Genomic DNA, 22,146 nt, shown 5'->3' on the forward strand with positions numbered 1-22,146 from the left:
TCCCCCTAAGAACCTGGCCTTATTACTTATAAAGCATTGGTACCAGGCACTAAGGTTCTCGGGCTTACCCAGGCTAAGCCTCTGACCTACCGTACTATTTGTTGGACAAACCACTAGCTGCATGGTCCATTCCATTTCCAATTTACCTTTCTCATCCTCAGGAATGGCCTCCTCATATTCTCTCCCCTTTGGGAAACCTATGACTTCTACAGTTTATTTGCCCTACTCAGATGTTTATATCCAGTAACACTAAGAGCGATAAGTGAAGTAAAAAGTGATTCCCTATTTCTCTTTTCTCAGTCTTGTCTGTTTCTCTCTGCCTGCCTTTTCACTAAGTAAAAATACCCTCTGGTTTCTTTTTAAACTCTCAAAAAATTAAGATTAAACTTAAGTGAGCACATGGTATGAACAATTTTAATCATAATTAATTCTCTCTTTATCTCCTTTTAGACTAAGACAGCAACAAGTCTCATTTTAAATTGGTATGGATTTTTTAAAAATTCAGTTATATTTTTACATGAGAAGCAGTCCTATGTCCTCTTTTTTTTTAATCACAGAAAAAGGGAGGATATTAGTGTATAGGTAGTCTGCTTCTGGGTTGCTTAGTAACCTATGATTCATCATGTGTCACCCATCAGGTATGTGTCAGGTCTGGGTCAGTTGCACATGCATGCCCAAGCTCTTAAGGGACCAACCCGCTACTGTGCCACTCTCTTATTTTCGTGTTTTACTTTCCTTTCTTGCTCTCTCCACCTAGCTTTCTTTCCTGGGGAACCCTGACCATATCTTTTTCTCTTTCCTTTCCTCTCTATCTCTCCTTTTCCATCAAAAAAAATCTCTTTCATATAATATCTGCTGTGTGTGTGATATTTTAAAATAAATGCTAACAAAACTGAGAAACAGTGGATCTGGGGTGAGGAGACTGGGCAGGGGTCTAGAAGAAGTGAAAGGACAGGAGGCTGTGTTAAGGTCTTATTGTATGAAGGATGAATAAACAAAAAGAAAGGAAAGAAACAACAGCAGATAGTAGGAAAGTTTGGTAAAAAAAAAAAAAGAAAAAAAGAACTATTCACTGCTGGAGGCATCATGAATTAGCTTAGCAACTTTAAAACAAATGTGCATGTTCTTCTAAAAATTGAACTACTACAAAATACCTTAATCTTTCTATGCCATACACTATTTGCTAAAGTACTAGTGTCCTTCTGAAAATTTTTAACTCATTTTAGTCTGTTTCTTACTACTTCATCTTTATTTCAGTCATGATTGTCCCTTCTCTTTTGAGTTCCTCACCTTAAATTTCATCTTTTCTAGTATATTTTCTTGTTATCCTATTAAAAATATTTCAACTTTCTTTTTATTCAATATTATATAACCCTATTGACTTACTTGGTTCAGGTTTATATTGCTGTGATAAACCATCCAAAACAACTTGAAGAGAAAAGACATATTTCCGCCTGAACTTCCATATCACAGTCCATCATTCAGGAAGTAGGAACTCAGAACATAAACAGAGGCAGAAGCTGGTACAGTTACCATGGAGGAGTGATGTTTATTGGCCTGTTCCCATGGTTTGGTCAACCTATATTCTTATAACACCCAGGATCACCATCCCTGAGGTGGCCGTACCCACAGTGAATTGGGCTCTCATACACAAATCATTAATTAAGAAAAAAACACTAGCTGGGAACACTGGTGCACACTTGTAATTACAGCACTCAGGGAGACAGAGGCAAGTGAATCTCTGTGAGTTTGAGGCCAGCCTGGTATACTTAGTCCACCCAGGGCAGCAACACAGAGAAACTCTGTCTGGAAAAGCCAAAAAAATAAGAGAGAGAGAGAGAGAGAGAGAGAGAGAGAGAGAACTACAATCTTCTTTCTGTGACCATTTTCTCAATTGAGGTTCCTTATTTCAATATGGCTTAAGCTTGTATAAAGTTGACATAAAATTAATTGACTAGCATACCCATTTTACTTTAAAAAATACTTAACAAACATTACCACAAAAGACCCTGACCTTGGGTCACCTGAATATAGCTACAGATGGATAGGTAATGTATTGAGATAATTATACCACAGTGTTACAACAATTGTAAGAATGAACATAAGAGTACTATTACAAAAGAAATTGCTCCTTGACCTTCAGAAAAGTCTTCATAAAGAGCAATATATTTAAAGAACTGAACAATGAATTGATGAAAAGATAAAAATGAGTAAGTAAAGAATTTACACACACACACATACACAAGACAAAACAGTATAGAAACAAACAAAACAAAAACAGAAGAAAATGAAGCCAGAACAAGTCATCTTCTGTAATCAGGCAACACTTCCAGTGGAAGAATTGGCATACCACTGCACCACAGAACCTTTGGCCTATAATTTTTACTGTCTAAAAAAATGTTCTGGAGTAAATGTGGTACAGAAAATGTGGGCATGGCCAAAAATTACTGGTCCACTCTGAGACCAATGTCATGACAAGAAGCCCAATCATGATACTGCTTGGAGGGTCAGGAATCAGAAGCTTGTGTAGTCCAGAGATATAGGCTAGAGCCAACCATGATTGGCTAAAAACAGCAGTGAAATGATTCCTAGTGATATTCTGCTATACTTATAGACTTAAGCATAGAATATTTGTCATCAGAGAGGCTTCATCTAGCAACTGATAGGAACAGATGCAAAGATCCACAGACAAACATTAGGCAGTGTCAGAGGGATCAAGGACACTACAAGAGAGTGGACCACAAAATCAGTTAACTAGGGGAACTAACTAGCTAGTGCTCAAAAGGACCTTCAAAGACTGAAACATTGACCAAGGAGCCTACATGAGACTGACTTAGGTCCTCTGCATGTGTGATGTGGTTTTGTAGTCTCGCTACTTGTGGGACAGCTAACAGTGGAAATAAGTCTGTCTCTGACACCTTTGTCTGTTTGGGGACCCTTTTCCTCATACTGAGTTGTCCCATCCGGTCTTAATATGAAGGGTGGTACCTAGTCTTATTACAATTTGATATGCCATGTTTGGTTAAGATCCCTGAGAGGCTTGCTATTTTTTGAAAGGAAAGGAAGGAGTGGATGGGAATGAGTTGGGAAACTAAGAAGAGTGAAGGCTGGGGAAACTGTAGTGAGGATGTAATATATGAGAGAAGAATGGATTTTTAGAAGTTAGTTTTATTGTAGGCATGGATTGATGATAAATTGTAAAGTAGGATGGATAAAATCAAAGTAAAGTAGCAGGGATATTGAGTATGAAGCTGAGGAAATATATAACCATTTCAGTGTTTTTAGAAAGTGAGTGATTGGTTTGATTTAAAGTTTTAGAAAGAAAGAGCAGAAGCTGAGTTTTCTCCATAAATTCATGGTAGGCCAGAAAAGAGAAAAAAAAAAAAACTGGTAGAAGGGGAGAAATGAACACCTGAAAATTTATTTAGGTGGAAAGACATAAAGCCATATATGGAAAATGTTTTCTGAGTTACAACCTTGAGTCATTAGCAACAAGGTTTTTTGTTTCTCTTTTTCTTTTTTTTTTCTTTTCAAAAAGTGATATGGATTGGCAATGAAGGCTTAAGATTTTAATTCTAGATTCAGGTTTTACTAGCTATATAACATTGTTCCAAATTATCTTTCTCTGATTCTCCATTGTTGCACCTGCTTAGTAAGCTGACAAAACAGTACAGGGAAAGAATGTATAAAGAATTTTTATACAGATATATAAGGGTTTACTAATGAGATTGCATGTGCTCAACAGCCAGTAAATGAATGATCACTGTAACTATCATTTTATGACCATTTTTCATATTTTCATATTGTTTTCCATATTTGTAAAGTAATACTGATATCAGTTTTATTGGAAAAATAAAACACATTTTTTTCCTAAAACATCTGCTAGATAATCTATTTAAAAAGTTAATTTACTCAATAAAGGAGAATACTGAGAATGACACAACCATTGAAGGATATGTAAGACTTTCTTGGAAAATTGTATAGAGAAATATGAACTTCCCTGTAACTGCCTCTTGAACACATGTTTTTGTTTGTTTGATACCATAATTATTTCCAAGGTCAGTAGTACGATGAAAAGAGTAGCAGAAACTGTGGTAAGTGATTCTTGTACAAAAGAATTTCAGCAAGAAATAAAATGTGTTCCCCTTCTTAGTTGGGAGGGAATATCAGAGAATTATGAACTCCTTTGCCATTGACATTAAATTTCTAAGCTGAATGAAGGAAAACAGCAAAAATCTTTCACAGTCACTACTACTTCATATGTTAGGTCTTTATTATAAAGTTTTGCTCTGAGCCAGTGTATAGCCTCGCTGTGTAGCTGAGCTGATAATACTGGAAATGTATGACATTGGAATAATATATAAAATGTTATCTTCTCTGTGGATGTTCAAAAACTATATGCAAAGGAATATGGGATTTCCTTCTGTTCTGTGTAGAAAATTTCTAAAAATGGTGTCTTGAGCTGGCATTGATGAAGTGTCATAGCTGACTGTCAGAGAATCATAAAAAAATCATAACTCTTCATTTCTACAACAGAAGGACCATACTATTAGAATCCAAATTCCTTATCTCCAAATGGTAACAAAGTGCCATGATCTTTCTCCTCCCATAATGTAGTAGTGATGAAGGAGTTTGATGAGGCATTAATAACTGTTCTGGAAGTAATGGAAAATTAAACAGGCTGCAACTTTTCATTTCTGTCACAGATGGCAAGTGTAATCAATTTTTCAAGTTAGTCAAGCTGGAGATTATTTTAACATTAATTTTTAAAATGCCATATATACAAAAAAAAAAAAAATCACGCACCAATATCTAAATAATAGCAGTAAAGGAAGCCCCAAAATGGTAAACCACATTTCTGTCAGCTTAAGGGTAACATTCACATTAGCTACAGAATAAAAAAGCAAAACAAACATTAACAAAACTTATCTTTGATTTTTATGGTAATAGTGAATGGAATTTTATGTAAGAAGTGGGAAATAGTAAGAGCTGGAGGGGACGGGAACTCCACAAGGAGAGCAACAGAACAAGATAATTTGAACACAGGGAACTTCCCAGAGACTCATACTCCAACCAAGGACTATTCGTGGAGATAACCTAGAACCCCTGTACAGATGTAGCCCATGGCAGTTCAGTGTCCAAGTGGGTTATATAGTAATGAGAAGAGGGACTGCCTCTGACATAATCTGATTGTCCTGCTCCTTGATCACCTCCCACTGAGGGGGAGCAGCCTTACCAGGCCACAACAGAGGACAATGCAGCCACTTTTGATGAGAACTGATAGACTAAGATCAGAAAGGAGAGGAGGACCTCCCCTATTAGTGGACTTGGGGAGTGGCATGCATGCAGAAAGCAGAGGGAGGGTGGGATCGGCAGGGGAGGAGGGAGGGGCTTATGGGGGGATAAAAAATGAATAAAGTGTAATTAATAAAAAATTAAAAAAAATTGTGCCTGGCAGCACATGGTCCTGAAATCAAATCTCAGCTTGGAGATTTATTGGATTTATGATCCCAGAAAAAAAAAAAAAAAAAAAAAAGAAAAGCAACTACCTTACCAGACCTTTCATTTACCTTAAAACAAGAATGTTAACTGAGTCAAAGTATGTAAAGTGGCTAACAAAGTCCCTAAAAAAGGTAACAAATTGATAATAATGACCATTTCTTTCAAAGATTACATTATTAAACAGAATTATTTTTCATGTAATTTACTCATATCTTCAGCAATTAGACTTCAGTTATTTCATTGAACTCTGGGCATTCTTATAGTAAACTAAATGAGCTAAGGTTCACCAATGACTAAAGTTAGATTCTTTTTTTTTTTTTGCATTTTATTTTTTTCTTATCAGTTACATTTTATTAACTCTGTATCCCAGCCATGTCCCGATCCCTCATTCCCTCCCAATCCCACCCTCCCTCCCTCATCTCCACCGTGCCCCTTGCCAAGTGCACTGATGGGGGGGACCTCCTCCCCATTCATCTGATCCTGTTTTATCAGTTATCTTCAGGACTGGCTGCAAAGCTCTCCTCTGTGGCCTAACAGGACTGCTCCTCCCTTGGGGGGTGGGGAGGCCAAAGAGCCAGTCATTGAGTTCCTGTTAGAAATAGTCCTTGTTCCCCTCACTATGGGAAGCCAATTGGTTACTGAGCTACCATAGGTTACATCTGAGCAGAGGTTCTAGGTTACATTCATACATGGTCCTTGGTTGCATGTCAGTCTCAGAAAAGACCCTGTGCCCAGATATATTTGGTCCTTGTGGAGCTCCTATTCTTTCCTCATCAGACTAACTGCCCTTCTGAATTTAGATTCTAAGAGGAGTTGTGCTGCAAAGCTTTCATCTATGCCACTTCCAGACATACTCTTGAACATAGAGAGGGAAAGATCTCACCTTACTCAGCTGTGCTGGCAGCAAGCAGACATTGGCCATTTCTGAGGGTTGGATCAACTGTGACTCATTATCTTTTCAAGGTCATTCTTGAGTTCTGATAATTTGATCATTTTCACTGATAGAAATAAAAGTTATTCAGATGTGTAGTTAATGGTTTAATCATGCCACTTTCTAAGCAGGGTTCATGGTGTGATGAAGAAGCAATCAGATATCCCACTCAGTTTTATGAACATCCCTGTTTCCCACATTTAATGGCTGCTCCCAAGTGGATGTCCGAAAGGCCTCATAGGGACCAATTATGCTCAGCTCAGAGTGACAAAAGCTCCACTTACCTGAAGCCAGCTCCAGGCACAGAACACACCTGCAGTTTCAAAACCCAGTAGCATTGTTGGGGTTAAGGATCATAGGGGTCCTGATAATCTACAGTAGTCTGAGATGTGAACACATGAATATAGCTGCATATGGCAAACAGAAACAATCTATGCAGTTTCCTTCTATTCTGTAGTCTTTCCATATTCTCTACTCCTGGCAGTTACTGTTTCAACTCTTTATTTGCTTAGTTGAGTTTTTGTTTTGAAATAATATGTGACACACTTTTGTTGGCTTGATAAAGTAAAATCTGATCTTAATGTGTGTTTTCACATACTTTTCCAGTGATGCCTTTGGCCTGCCACATAGTATATACTCTACAGTGGTAACAGATTATCACAACGACTTCTATGATATGATTTTAGATTTCTGTGTCCTACACATGACATTTCCTCAGCGTAAAGAGCAGTTTCTTCTTCTTTTTTTCCCTAGTAGTTTTCCACACTATTTTAGTGCAAGCTTCGTAGTTATATTTTCTGGAAAACATTATAATTTAAGCATTCCTCATCCATTCTGCACTACAAAATAGTACTGTGCATTTCATGTTAACATTATTTTACTTGCTTATTTTTTTCATCAAATACACTCTAAAGCTTTTTATATAAATTGAATATTTTACATTCATTATCAAAAGGAACAAACTCCTGACATAATGTTGCAAAACAGAAAGATTTATCTGCATTCACACTTCTCAGAGAATGTCAAAATTACATATAGACTTAGACAGGACCACATAGATTATGTGCAAAGAACTAGGTGAAAAAAAAAGACATATTTGAAGAACCAAAACAAGTTCAAAATAATATAATGTATACTGTCACAATAGTACAAACCAATAGTGACCAAAATGTTCCTCTACTACAGCAAGAAACATGCTTCACCTGTAACTGAGACAAGCACATTTTGGAAACATCTTTATTATTTGAGATACATGCGAGTAAGGTTTAGCATATTCTGTCCTACTATCCTACACTTCTTTTTGTAAAAGGTGATACTGTTTATGAACAATGAAACTAATACCTGATAGCATTAAAGAAGTACAGCCATAGTGTGAGAAAAACCTGCAATGATTTGATTGAAACACATAGTCATTAGCATGGATGTTATCTTAAGGATAAAGTCAAGCAGGTGGAAAAGATTAAATATAAGCAGGGAAATAGTTGTACCAATGACAAAGAAATGTAAAGACAAATGTCTGAGGTAACACATAACTTTGTTTGAAATTCCATATCAGAATGGAGCTCTGCCAACATCTGCTCATGATCCACACAAACTGTGATGAACTCATATAATGTTACACAGTTTAAAACAAAAGAATGAGAGTGGTACTGTCATCTATTAAGTGTCTAGATCTCACAACTATTATACTTACTCCAAAAGCAACAAGTAAAGCCCCACCTCTATCCTTGAAACACTTGCAACTACAATAAGAAAATATGTCAAAGTTTGATTCAGAAATATCTTAAAATGATTTCTACAGCAGGTTAATTTTATTTTTTAAAAGGTTTTATATTATTAATTAATTAAGTTTTATTACAGTTTATTCATTTTGTACTCAGCTGTAGTCCCCTCTCTATAACCTTCCAATCCTGCTCTCCCTCCCTCTTTCTTTCCATGCCCCACCCCCAAGTCCACTGATAGGGGATTTCCTCTTCCCCTTCCATCTGATGCTAGCTTATTAGGTTTCATCAGGACTGGCTGCATTGTCTTCCTCTGTGGCCTGGTAAGGCTGCTTCCAACTCAGGGTGATGGTGATGAAAGAATCAGCCACTGAGATCATTTCAGAGACAGCTCCTGTTCCCCTTACTTAGGATCCATACTTAGAGATTGACTGCCATGGGCTAAACTTCTGCAGTGGTTCTAGGTTGTTTACATGCATGGTCCTTGGTTGGAGTTAAACACCCAAAAATGAAGTAATCCAATTAAAAATTAGGGTACAGAGCTAAACAGAGAATTCTCAAGAGAGGTATATCAAATGGCAGAGAAACAGTTAAAGAAATGCTCAACTTCCATAGTCATCAGGGAGATGCAAATTAAAACAACTATGAGGTTTCCCCTTACACACACTATGATGGCTAAGATCAAAAACTCAAGTGACAACACATGCTGGAGAAGATGTGGAGAAAGGGGAACCTTCCTCCATTGCTGGTGGGAATGTAAACTTCTACAACTACTTTGGAAATCAATCTGGCGCTCTCTCAGACAATTAACAATATTGCTACCTGAGGATCCAGTTATACAATTCTTAGGCATATATCCAAAATATGCTTAAGTATACAACAAGGACATTTGCGCAACCATCTTCATAACAGCTCTATTTGTAATAACCAAAATCTGGAAACAACCCAAATGTCCCTCAACTGAGGAATGGATACAAAAATTTTGGTATATTTACACAATGGAATACTACTCAGCAATTAAAAACAAGGAAATCATGAAATTTGCAGGCAAATTGTGGGAACTAGAAAAGAGCATCCTGAGTCAGGTATCCCAGAATCAGAAATACACAAAAGAAATATACTCACTAATAAGTAGATATTAGACATACAATATAGGATAAACACACTAAAAGCTGTACAGCTAAAGAAGCTAAGCAAGGAAGAGGATCCTGTGTAAGATGATCAATCCTCATTCAGAAAATCAAATGGGATAGACATTGGAAGAGGGAGAAAACAGGGAATGGGACAGGAGCCAGCTCAGAAGGCCTTTGAAAGAACCTACCCAGCAGGCTATCAAAGCAGGTGCTGAGTCTCATAGCCAAACTTTGGGCAAAGTGCAGGGAATCTTATGAAAGAAGTGGGAGACAAAAGACCTGGATGGGACAGGAGTTCCACAAGGGGAGCATGAGAACCAAGGAAACTGTATCTTTTCTGAGGTTAATTTTATTTTATAAGACATATTCTACTAACTTGGTGATTTAAAACAATCATGGTAAATTATGCCATAGCTCTGTATGTTAGTAGTATAAGAAGGATCTATTGGGTCCTCTGTTTCACATCTTTTACTGCATAAAGGACTCCTGCACCAATGACAGACTCTTTCTTTGTAGAATATTAAGTAGAAGAAATCATTTCCCAGATCATTAATTTTATTAAGGTTAACAGAGTACTTAAGTATGGAGGGACTAAGTAGGTGTATTTGACTAGAAGATTTTTGTCTTGCTTCTAAAGGCTGACTAGACTTCCTTACCAGCTGCCCTTTTTCATGGCGACAATCTACAGGTAGAGAGAAAAAAAATGGTCACAGTTTCACTGAATCACTCAGAGACAGAAACAATAGAGACTGAGAATTCTACTTATTATGCATGCTATAGTTATTTCTGTTTACTCATGGAGTATAATTTGGCTTATTTACATTTTATATGGAATTGATCAATGTATTTAAATGGATGCCTCTCCAGAATATCTTCTCATATAAGAATATCAAGATTTAGGTCACATATTTTTAGGAAATATGGTATAAACCAATGATAGCTCAAAACTACTGCTTGTAACTTTAATTGTAGACTTGTATTAAAATAAAAAAATTGTATACTCAAGTTTGCTGCAAGGATATTCTGTAAATGTTGTTGGAGTTGATTCAATTTACATATTTCTATATGTTCACCTTGAACTAAATTTTTTAATATTTAAGAATAATCTTAGTTTGATCATAGCATTCACCCAGTTTCATTATTTATTCATTGAAATTGGTCAACAGAAGTCTCATGTAAAGACGGAGGAACTAAGCACCACATTTGTGTTAGTTATTTGAGATCTGACTTAAGAAAAAAAGCAAACATTAAAAAGTAGAGACTAATTTTGGTGTGATTGTCCTATATATGTCTAATATCCATTTGTAAGTAAGTATATACTGGTAATGTTTTACTTTCTGCTTCTGGGAGACATATAATATAGGAAAATCACAGTAAAATATGTACACCTAAAGAAGATAAGCAAGAAGGAGAACCCTGGGTAAGATGCTCAAACTAATTTAGAAAGGCAAATGGGGTAGACATGGAAAGAGGGAGAAAAAGGGGAACAGGGCAGGAGCCTATCATAGAGGGCCTCTGAAAGAAACTACCAAGTACTGTATTAAATCAAATGCTGAGACTCATAGCCAAACTTTGGTGGGCATGGTGCAGGGAATCTTATGAAAGTAGGAGTGATAGAAAGACTTGGAAGGGCCAGGACCTACATAATGATAGCAACAGAACCAAAATATCTGGGCAAAGGGGTCTTTTCTGAGACTGATACTCCAACCAAGGACCATGCATACATGGAGAGGACTTAGAACCCCTGCACAGATATAGCCTATGGCAGCCCTTTGTCCAAGTGGGTGTCCTAGTAAGGGGAACAGGACTACCTCTGACATGAACTCAGTGGCTGGTTCTTTTGTCAACTCCTCTTGATGGGGTTGGGCAACCTTATCACACCACAGAGGAAGACAATGCAAACAGTCCTGATGAGACCTGATAGGCTAGGGTCAGATGGAAGGGGAGGACTAGGGGACTAGTCAGTGGACTAGGGGAGGGGCATGAGAGGAGGAGAGGCAAGGGGAATGGAGTTAGGAGGGGAGGAATGAGGGGGCTACAGCTGGGATAAAAAGTGAATAAATTGTAATAAATAAAAAAAATAGAAAGTGCCAGATAGATTTCCAGAGTGGTTGTAACAGTTTACATTCCCACCAGCAATGAAGGAGGGTTCTCCTTTCTCCACAACCTCTCCAGCATGTGTTGTTACTTGAGTTTTTCATCTTGGCCATTCTGATGGGTGTAAGGTGATATCTCAGGGTCGTTTTGATTTGCATTTCCCTGATGGCTAATGAGGATGAGCCTTTCTTTAAGTGTTTCTCTGCCATTAGATATTCCTCTGTCAAGAATTCTCTGTTTAGCTCTGTTCCCCATTTTTTAATTGGATTACATGGTTTGCTGCTTTTCAGCTTCTTTAGTTCTTTGTATATACTCGATATTAGTCCTCTGTCAGATAAAGGGTTAGTGAAAATTCTTTCCCAATCTGTAGGCAGTCATTTTGTTTTGATGACAGTGTCCTTTGCTTTACAGAAGCTTTTCAGTTTCATGAGGTCCCATTTATTGATTGTTGCTCTTAGAGCCTGTGCTGTTGGTGTTCTGTTCAGGAAGTTGTCTCCTGTGCCAATGAGTTCTAGGTTGTTCCCCACTTTTTCTTGTAACAGATTTAGAGTATCTGGTTTTATGTTGAGGTCTTTGATCCACTTGGACTTTAGTTTTGTGCAGGGTGATAAATATGGATCTATTTTCATTTTTCTGCATGTAACATCCAGTTGGACCAGCACCACTTGTTGAAGATGCTGTCTTTTTTCCATTGAATGGTTTTGGCTTCTTTGTCAAAAATCAAGTATTCATAAGTATGTGGGTTTATTTCTGGGTCTTCTATGCTTTTCCATTGATCCTCCTTTCTGTTTTTATGCCAATACCATGCAGTTTTTACTACTATTTCTCTGTAGTACAACAATGTAAACTGGTACAACCACTCAGGAAATCTATCTGGCGCTTTCTCAGACAATTAGGAATAGTGCTTCCTCAAGACCCAGCTACACTACTGCTAGGTATATACCCAAAGTTTGCTCAAGTACACAAAAGGGATATTTGCTCAACCATGTTTATAGCAGCTTTATTTGTAATAGCCAGAACATGGAAACAACCCAGATGTCCATCAACGGAGGAATGGGTACAGAAATTGTGGTATTTTTCACAATGGAATACTACTCAGCAATCAAAAAGGAGGAAGTTAGGAAATTTGCAGGCAAATGGTGGGATCTGGAAAAGATCATTCTGAGTGAGGTATCCCAGAAGGAGAAAGACAAACACGGTATATACTCACTTATATAGACCTATAAGATATGACAAACATAATGAAATCTATACACTTAAAAAAGAAAATCAAGAGAGCTTACATAGGGTAAGATGATCAGTCCTCATTTAGAAAAACAGATGGGATGTGCATTGAATGTATGACAGGAGTCTACTGAGCTCATCTGAAAGACTCTAACTAGCAGTGTTTCCAAAGAAGATACAACGACTCATGACCAAAACTTCGGCAGAGTACAGGGAATCATATGAAAGAAGGGGAGTTAGTATGATGGAGAAAGTATAGGAGCTACACAAGGACCAAATATATCTGGGGACAGGGTCTTTTCAGAGACTGACATTCAACCACGGACCATGTATGGATATAACCTAGAACCTCTGCTCAGATGTAGCTTATGGTAGCTCAGTAACCAATTGGTTTCCCATAGTGAGGGGAACAAGGACTATTTCTAACAGGAACTCAATGACTGGCTCTTTGACCTACCCACCCCCCAAGGGAGGAGCAGTCCTGTTAGGCCACAGTGGAGGGCTTCACAGCCAGTCCTGAAGATACCTGATAAAATGGGATCAGATGAATGGGGACGAGATCACCCCCCATCAGTGGACTTGGAAAGGGGCACGGTGGAGATGAGGGAGGGAGGGTGGGATTGGGAGGGAATGAGGGATCGGGACATGGCTGGGATACAAAGTTAATAAAATGTAACTGATAAGAAAAAAATTAAATTAAATTAAATAAATAGTAGAGACAAAATTTTTAATGGACAAAAAGGAGTATGGATGACATCTATTGTTCCGTAAATGACCTTAGTGTCCTTCATTTCTCAATACATAAATGTTTAAAATATGCCTGTTTTTTTCCCTTAGAGATTTTGGACTTGGAATTCATAATATTCTAATTGGAGTATATCCATTTTTAATATTATGTATGGCTTGGAATTCATCTCTTCTTTCTTCCTCCAGCTGTAAAATTTGAGTTTGGGTTTCTTCTGCTCTGATTAAAATAGGACACAATATAAATATGTATTTTCACTAATTCAAATGCATGTATCAACTGAAAATGGCTTAATAATAGCAATACTTTAACCTTATTTTAATTTAACTAGTTTTGAAAAATAACAACTTCTCAAAGAATATCAGAATACTTTAGCAAAATCTATTGTTACAAGGTGTCACAGTTTACAAAAAAATGTTGTTTGAATGAGTTAGGGTACAAAAAGTTATTTCATAGGTTGTATTATGCATTTTAACACTTGAAGAAATGCAATTTATAATAAAAACTTTTATGTCTAGTGTATCATATCATAGATACACCTTTATATTTTATATCATGGAACACTGGAATGACAGTTACTAAGATAAGTAGCAATCATGCTTAAGAATATATAAACAGATGAATTAGTAATCACACACTTGTCCTCTCAAGATATTTAGAAATATCTATCTATCTATCTATCTATCTATCTATCTATCTATCTATCTATCTATCTATCTATCTATCTATATCTAGATATTTATAACAAATATCTAGAAAGTTATAAAAATATAATTTAACTCTTCACAATATCTTAACCTGCCTTCAATTTTATCGTAAAGATAATTGTCCTATAACTGCACTTCCAATATTTTTGAAAGTTAAAGAGAATTGTTTATGTGTATGTACACCTGAAGGTGAAATTAGTTTTGATAATTAGCTTTAACTGTCTATTTGACATAATCTAGAGCAATAGGAAAAAAAAATTCAATAAAAAGTTGCTAGATTAGTTTGGCCTGTGAGAATATCTATAGGTAATATGCTACCCCATGTCTGCTTCCCCCTCAGGATATTCAGGCTCCTTGTGCTTAACCAGGCACAGTTCAGTGCAGTGAATGGTCTTGGTTGGTGGCGAGTGCAAGAAAAACAGACTTCTCAGGAGACTGCTTCATTGAGACAACTTATTTAATTGCAGCAAACAAAGGCTATTAAAAGTTTTGGGAGTGAGTAGGGGCTATTGTGGTGACTGTACATAGTTGGCTGTTGCATTCATTATAATCAGGGACAGCAAGGATATTTAATAATGCATATTCCTTGGGTAACTACAATACATAATTCTCAAACTGTTTCCAGGTTACATAATTACCATGTTATTAAATTGACAGTAGTTTAAAACAAATTTTAATCATGAAAATATTTCATAAACAATTCCCCCCTAAAAAATATGAAATCAACATAAAACATTTCTTTCCGAATGAGAGCATGAAACTCATCAGTTTGGTACAACTTTGTATTAATTTTCTTTCTTATTTTTTTTGAGATATATTAGCTCTAAATCCACCATTAGTAATATTCTAGATTGTTGCAGTCTCTTATACATAATGCCTTGTGGTAGTTTTGGGATATATGCCAAAATCTTAAGTATCTTAGAGTGACAGTTTTCAATGTTTTCTTATATAAATCACGCTACTTCCTATTTAACTTTCCTCACTCAGATATTCTTGGGATAGATGAATAGTTGACTTTCCCACTTATTTGAGCAATATTTGAACTTTAATGACCTAATATCATTAAGACTCGTTCTCATTTAATGTAATATATTACAGGCCACAAGTTAAGTCAAGTAAATGACATAATTCATGCAGCTTTTTTTAATTAATAATCAGCCTCAACCAAAAGCCTTTCAAGATCAGTGATATTGTGCAGATTTAATTAGCTCATTTAAGCTACAATTGCTTCATAGTTTAATAAGAATGACCAAGATTATGGATTTCAAGATGCAGGCATAAAAGAGAATATGAAAATCTTATTTGAAAAAAAAAACCCTGCATTTTTAGAGATGCACAAATTTAACAAAAGCCATATTTATTTATTATTTCAATAGCAAGTGTTGATAATTAATATGTAATAATTAATCTTGTAATTTTTTTGAATTTTATTTTTTCTTATCAGTGACATTTTATTAACTCTGTATCCCAGCCGTGTCCTGATCCCTCATTCCCTCCCAGTCCCTCCATCGCTCCCTCATCTCCACCATGCCCCTTTCCAAGTCCACTGATAGGGGGGACCTCCTCCCCATTCATCTGACCCCGTTTTATCAGGTATCTTCAGGACTGGCTGCAAAGCTCTCCTCTGTGGCCTAACAGGACTGCTCCTCCCTTGGGGGGTGGGGAGGCTAAAGAGCCAGTCATTGAGTTCCTGTTAGAAATACTCCTTGTTTCCATCACTATGGGAAACCAATTGGTTACTGAGCTACCATAGGCTACATCTGAGTAGAGGTTCTAGGTTACATTCATACATGGTCCTTGGTTGCATGTCAGTCTCAGAAAAGACCCTGTGCCCAGATATATTTGGTCCTTGTGGAGCTCCTATTCTTTCCTTATCAGACTAACTCCCCTTCTTTCTTATGATTCCCTGTACTCTGCCAAAGGTTTGGTCATGAGTCTTTGCTTTGAAAACACTGCTAGTTAGAGTCTTTCAAATGCGCTCAGTAGACTCCTGTCATACGTTCAATGCACATCCCATCTGTCTTTCTAAATGAGGATTGATCATCTTACCCCATGTCTGCTCTCTTGATTATCTTTTTTGGGTGTACAGATTTCATTAAGTTTATCATATGTTATAGGTCTATATAAGTGAGTATATACCGTGTTTGTCTTTCTCCCTCTGGGATATTTCACTCAGAATGATCTTTTCTAGATCCCACCATTTGTCTGCAAATTTCATGATTTCCTCCTTTTTGATTGCTGAGTAGTATTCCATTGTGTAAAAATACCACAATTTCTGTACCCATTCCTCCGTTGATGGACATCTGGGTTGTTTACAGGTTCTGGGTATTACAAATAAAGCTGCTATAAACATGGTTGAGCAAGTATCCCTTTTGTGTACTTGAGCAAACTTTGGGTATATACCTAGTAGTGTTATAGCTGGGTCTTGAGGAAGCACTATTCCTAATTGTCTTAGAAAGTGCCAGATAGATTTCCAGAGTGGTTGTAACAGTTTACATTCCCACCAGCAGTGGAGGATGGTTCCCCTTTCTCCAAAACCTCTCCAGCATGTGTTGTTACTTGAGTTTTTCAGCTTGGCCATTCTGATGGGTGTAAGGTGATATCTCAGGGTCGATTTGATTTGCATTTCCCTGATGGCTAATGAGGATAAGCATTTCTTTAAGTGTTTCTCTGCCATTCAATATTCCTCTGTCGAGAATTCTCTGTTTAGCTCTGTTCCCCATTTTTTAATTGGATTATATGGTTTGCTGCTTTTCAGCTTCTTTAGTTCTTTGTATATACTCGATATTAGTTCTCTGTCAGATAAAGGGTTAGTGAAAATTCTTTCCCAATCTGTAGGCAGTCGTTTTGTTTTGATGACAGTGTCCTTTGCTTTACAGAAGCTGTTCAGTTTCATGAGGTCCCATTTATTGATTGTTGCTCTTAGAGCCTGTGCTGTTGGTGTTCTGTTCAGGAAGTTGTCTCCTGTGCCAATGAGTTCTAGGTTGTTCCCCACTTTTTCTTGTAACAGATTTAGAGTATCTGGTTTTATGTTGAGGTCTTTGATCCACTTGGACTTTAGTTTTGTGCAGCATGGTGAATATAGATCTATTTTCATTTTTCTGCATGTGGACATCCAGTTGGACCAGCACCATTTGTTGAAGATGCTGTCTTTTTTCCATTGAATGGTTTTGGCTTCTTTGTCAAAAATCGAGTATTCATAGGTGTGTGGGTTTATTTCTGGGTCTTCTATGCTTTTCCATTGATCCTCCTTTCTGTTTTTATGCCAATACCATGCAGTTTTTATTACTATTACTCTGTAGTACAACTTGAGATTGGGGATGGAGATACCTCCAGATGATCTGTTGTTGGACAGGATTGTTTTGGAGATTCTGGGTTTTTTGTTTCTCCATATGAAGCTGAGAATCTTTTTTTCAAGGTCTGTAAAGAATTGAGTTGGTATTTTGATGGGAATTGCATTGAATCTGTAGATTGCTTTTGGCAGGATGGCCATTTTCACAATGTTAATCCTACCAATCCATGAGCACGGAGATCTTTCCATCTTCTGAGATCTTCTTCAATTTCTTTCTTCAGAGACTTGAAGATTTCCTCAAACAGGTCTTTCATTTGCTTGGTTAGTGTCACCCCAAGGTACTTTATGTTATTAGTGGTTATTGTGAAGGGTGTTGTTTCCCTAATTTCTTTCTCAGCCCTTTTGTCTTTGGTATCCAGGAAGGCTTCTGATTTTTTGAGTTGATTTTGTATCCTGCAACTTTGCTGAAGGTGTTTATCAGCTGGAGGAGTTCTCTGGTTGAATTTTTGGCGTCGCTCATATATACTATCATATCATCTGCAAATAGTGACACTTTGAACTCTTCCGTTCCAATTTGTATCCCCTTAATTTCCTTTAGTTGTCTTATTTTTCTGGCTAGGACTTCAAGTACTATGTTGAAGAGGTAGGGAGAGAGTGGGCAGCTTTGTCTTGTCCCTGATTTCAGTGGGATTGATTTAAGTTTCTCTCCATTGATTTTGATGTTGGCTATAGGCTTGCTGTATATTGCCTTTACTATGTTTAGATATGTGCCTTGTATTCCTGATCTCTCTAAGACTTTAAACATGAATGTGTGTTGGACTTTGTCAAATGCTTTTTCAGCATCTAAGGAGATGATCATGTGGTTTTTCTCCTTCAGTTGGTTTATGTGGTGGATTACATTGATGGATTTCTGTATGTTGAACCACCCTTGCATGCCTGGGATGAAGCCTACTTGGTCGTGGTGGATGATATCTTTGATGTGCTCTTGGATTTGGTTTGCAAGTATTTTATTGAGTATTTTTGCGTCAATGTTCATAAGAGAGATAGGTCTGAAGTTCTCTTTTTTTGTTGGGTCTTTGTGTGGTTTAGGTGTCAGGGTGACTGTTGCTTCATAGAATGAGTTTGGTAATGTACCTTCTGTTTCTATTTTGTGGAATAGTTTGAGGAGAATTGGTTTGAGCACTTCTTTGAAGGTCTGGTAGAATTCCGTGCTGAAACCATCTGGCCCAGGGCTTTTTTTGGAGGGGAGACTGTGAATGACTGCTTCAATTTCCTTGGGGGATATAGGGCTGTTCAGTCTTTCTACCTGATCTTGACTTAATGTTGGAAGATGGAATCTATCAAGAAAATTGTCCATTTCATTTAGGTTTTCATATTTTGTGGCATATAGACTTTTGTAGTATGACCTAATGATTGTTTGAATTTCCTCACTGTCTGTAGTTATATCACCCTTTTCATCTCTGATTTTGTTGATTTGGATAGATTCTCTCTGCTTTTTAGTTAGTTTGGCTAAGGGTTTGTCTATCTTGTTGATTTTCTCAAAGAACCAGCTTTTTCTTTCATTCATTCTTTGAATAGTTTTACTTGTTTCTAATTGATTGATTTCAGCCTGAGTTTGATTATTTCCAGCCGTCTTCTCCTCTTGGGTGTATCTGCTTCTTTTTTTTCTAGAGTTTTCAGTTGGGCCATTAACTATTTAGTATGTGATGTTATGAAAAGATCTGTAGATGTCTATTAGGTCCATTTGATTTAGGGTCTCTGTAAGTGTTTTTATTTCCCTATTTGTTTTCTATCTAGTTGATCTGTCTCTTGGTGAGAGTGGAGTGTTGATGTCTCCCACTATTAGGGTTTTAGGATCAATGTGTGATTTAAGCTTTAATATTGTTTCATTTACGAATGTAGGTGCTCTTGTATTTGGGGCATAGATATTCAAAATTGTGATGTCCTCTTGGTGGATTTTTCCTTTGATGAGAATATAGTGGCCGTCCTTATCTTTTTTGATTAACTTGGGTTGAAAATCTATTTTATTAGATATTAACATGGCTAATCCAGCTTGTTTTCTGGGACCATTTGCATGAAAGACATTTTTCCAGCCCTTTACTCTGAGGTAGTGTTTATCTTTGTTGCTTAGGTGTGTTTCTTGGATGCAACAAAATGATGGATCCTGTTTCTGCAACCATTCTGTTGGTCTGTGTCTTTTAATTGGGGAGTTGAGTTCCTTGGTGTTGATAGAAACTAGTGACCAACAATTGTTAATTAGTTTAGATGTGGTGTTGGTGATGTCACTGAGTTTCATTACTTGTGTTCTTTTTTTTTGTGTGTGTGTAGTTATCTATTTCCTCTGTTTCCTTCGATGTAGTTGTTTTCTTTGGTTTGGAGTTTCCCTTCTAGTAACTTATGTAGAGCTGGGTTACTATGTAGATATTGTTTAAATTTAAATTTGGTTTTGTCTTGGAATATTTTGAATTCTCTGTCTATGTTGATTGAAAGTTTTGCTGGGTATAGTAGTCTGGGTTGGAATCTGTGGTCCCTTAAGGACTGTATGATTTCTGTCCAGGCCCTTCTGGCTTTCATAGTTTCAGTTGAGAAATCTGGTGTGATTGTGATAGGTCTACCTTCATATGTTACTTGGCCTTTTTCCCTTCCTGCTTTTAGAATTTTTTCTTTGTTTTGTAGGTTCAGTGTTTTGACTATGATGTGACGTGAAGAATTTCTTTTCTGGTCTAGTCTACTTGGTGTTCTGTAGGCCTCTTGTATGTTTATGGCCATCTCCTTCTTTAAGTTGGGAAAGTTTTCTTCTATAATTTTCTTGAAAATATTTTCCAGACCTTTGAGCCTGATGTCTTCTTTTTCTTCTACTCCTATTATTCTTAGGTTTTGTCTTTTCATGGTGTCCTTGATTTCTTGGATGTTTTGTGTTTGGAACTTTTCTGATTTCATTTTTTCTTTGAGAGACATGTCAATTTCCGCAAGTGTATCTTCGGCTCCTGAGATTCTTTCTTCCATCTCTTGTATACTGTTGGTGATGCTTACCTTTGTAGTGCCTGATCTTTTTTCTATGTTCTCCAGCTCCTGGTTTTTCTCTATTTGTGTTTTCTTTATTGATTCCAATTCTGTTTTCATGTCTTGCACCATTTCCTTCATCTGTTTGAATGTGGAGTCCAGCTTTTCAATGATAGCTTCTATTTTTTTTGTCCATTTCCTCTCTGTGTATCACTAATTGTGCCTCTACTTCTTTGGGTATAATTGCCTGTATTTCTATGAGAGCTTTATTTATTTCTTCTTTATTTGCCTTCATTTGTGTGGACATTTCTTTGAGAGCTTTGTGCATTTCTTCTCTGTTTGCCTCAATTTTCGTGGTCATTTCTCTGAGAGCACGATTTGTTTCCTCTTGGTTAGTCTTGATTTCTTTGGCTATTTCTCTGAGGGCTTTGTTCATTTCATCTTTATGGGCCTCTAATAGCTGGAGAAACATAGTTTTGACGTCGTTTTCTTGTATATCTAGTGAATTGAAGTGTTCATTGTTTTGTGGGGTTGCTGGTGAGGTCATTATGTCCTGATTTTTGTTGGGAGTGTTCTTATGTCTGCCACTAGCCATCTGGTTATTTATAATCCTCACTGTTCCTCGACATTGTAGTTAGGGTTATGATCCTCTCTTTCTGTTTTCTGGACTGTTTTTTCAGGAAGATGATTGAGGTTCACTAGTTTGGGAGTGTGTGCTGTGGTTTCAGTTTTGCCTAAGTAAGGAATGTGATGCTCGTGCTATTCGTGTGTGCTTTTAGTGGGCACAGTGTGCATGCGCGGATTCTCTGACTATTGCAGTGGCCTGCAAGCCACTAATAAGCAGTTCTGACTGAGATCCAGGGATTGTTTGCCTGGATTACACTGGTGGACCTGCAAGGCAGAGGCTTCAATGTTGGGGTCACTATCGCAAGAATCCCTATGATGCCCACAATAGGGGTGTGGGTGGCAGGGGTCTCGTCTGGTTGCTTCTGTGGAGAGGCCCTGGGTCTGGGGCAATCTCTCCCTAGAAGGTTCACTCAATGTCTTGCAAGACCAGTTGGAATGCACAGGGGTCCCCCTTGCTCACTACTCTGTTTTGGTCCTGCTGTGGAAGTGCACAGGTAGGATAACAGTCAGCTCTGTGACACTGTGGCCGCAGGACTCGGTGTCTGCCTTTCCTGTGTGCTGCCTCTTTGTCCTTTCCCTCTGCCAGGAGGGTATATGTTGACTGGTCCCTGGGTGGCGCGGGAAAGAGTTAGGTTGAGTGTACTCAATCCCAGATCCCGGGCCCAGATCTCTCTGCCAGAAGCAGCCTGGCGGTAGAATCTATGTTTGCTGATCCGAGAGAGTACTCCAGTCCCAGATCCCGAGCTGTAGTTTGTTTGCTAGGAGCAGCCGGCAGCACTGGGTTCCTGGCAATGTGAAGCTGCTGTGCGCCTCTTTATCCTTCCACTCTGCTGTTGCAGGGTTTTGGCGGCGTTTGGGGGAGTGCCCGAAGGGATTGGGTTTTCTCAACCCCAATCTGGGGTTGGGGTACAGACAATGTGGTCTGTGGCAGATTCTGCTGGACGCCTCCTGCCTCCTCCCAAGAGGGAGTAGGGATTTTGAGCTGGGCGCACAGCTGCTGTCCTTGTGTGTTTCGGGAGCTCAGTTGTGATGGCGGAGGGCACCCGTGGTCAGAGAGACCTTCCAGGGAAAGACTGGGTGACCCTTGACCAGTCTGGCTACTTTCCTTCAACGTGGTTTTTTTTTTTTTTTTTTTTTTTTTTTTTTTTTTTTTTTTTTTTTTTT

The sequence above is a fragment of the Psammomys obesus genome, unplaced genomic scaffold, assembly GCF_907164565.1.
Source record: "Psammomys obesus unplaced genomic scaffold, mPsaObe1.curated_primary_1811, whole genome shotgun sequence".
Lineage (NCBI taxonomy): Eukaryota > Metazoa > Chordata > Mammalia > Rodentia > Muridae > Psammomys > Psammomys obesus.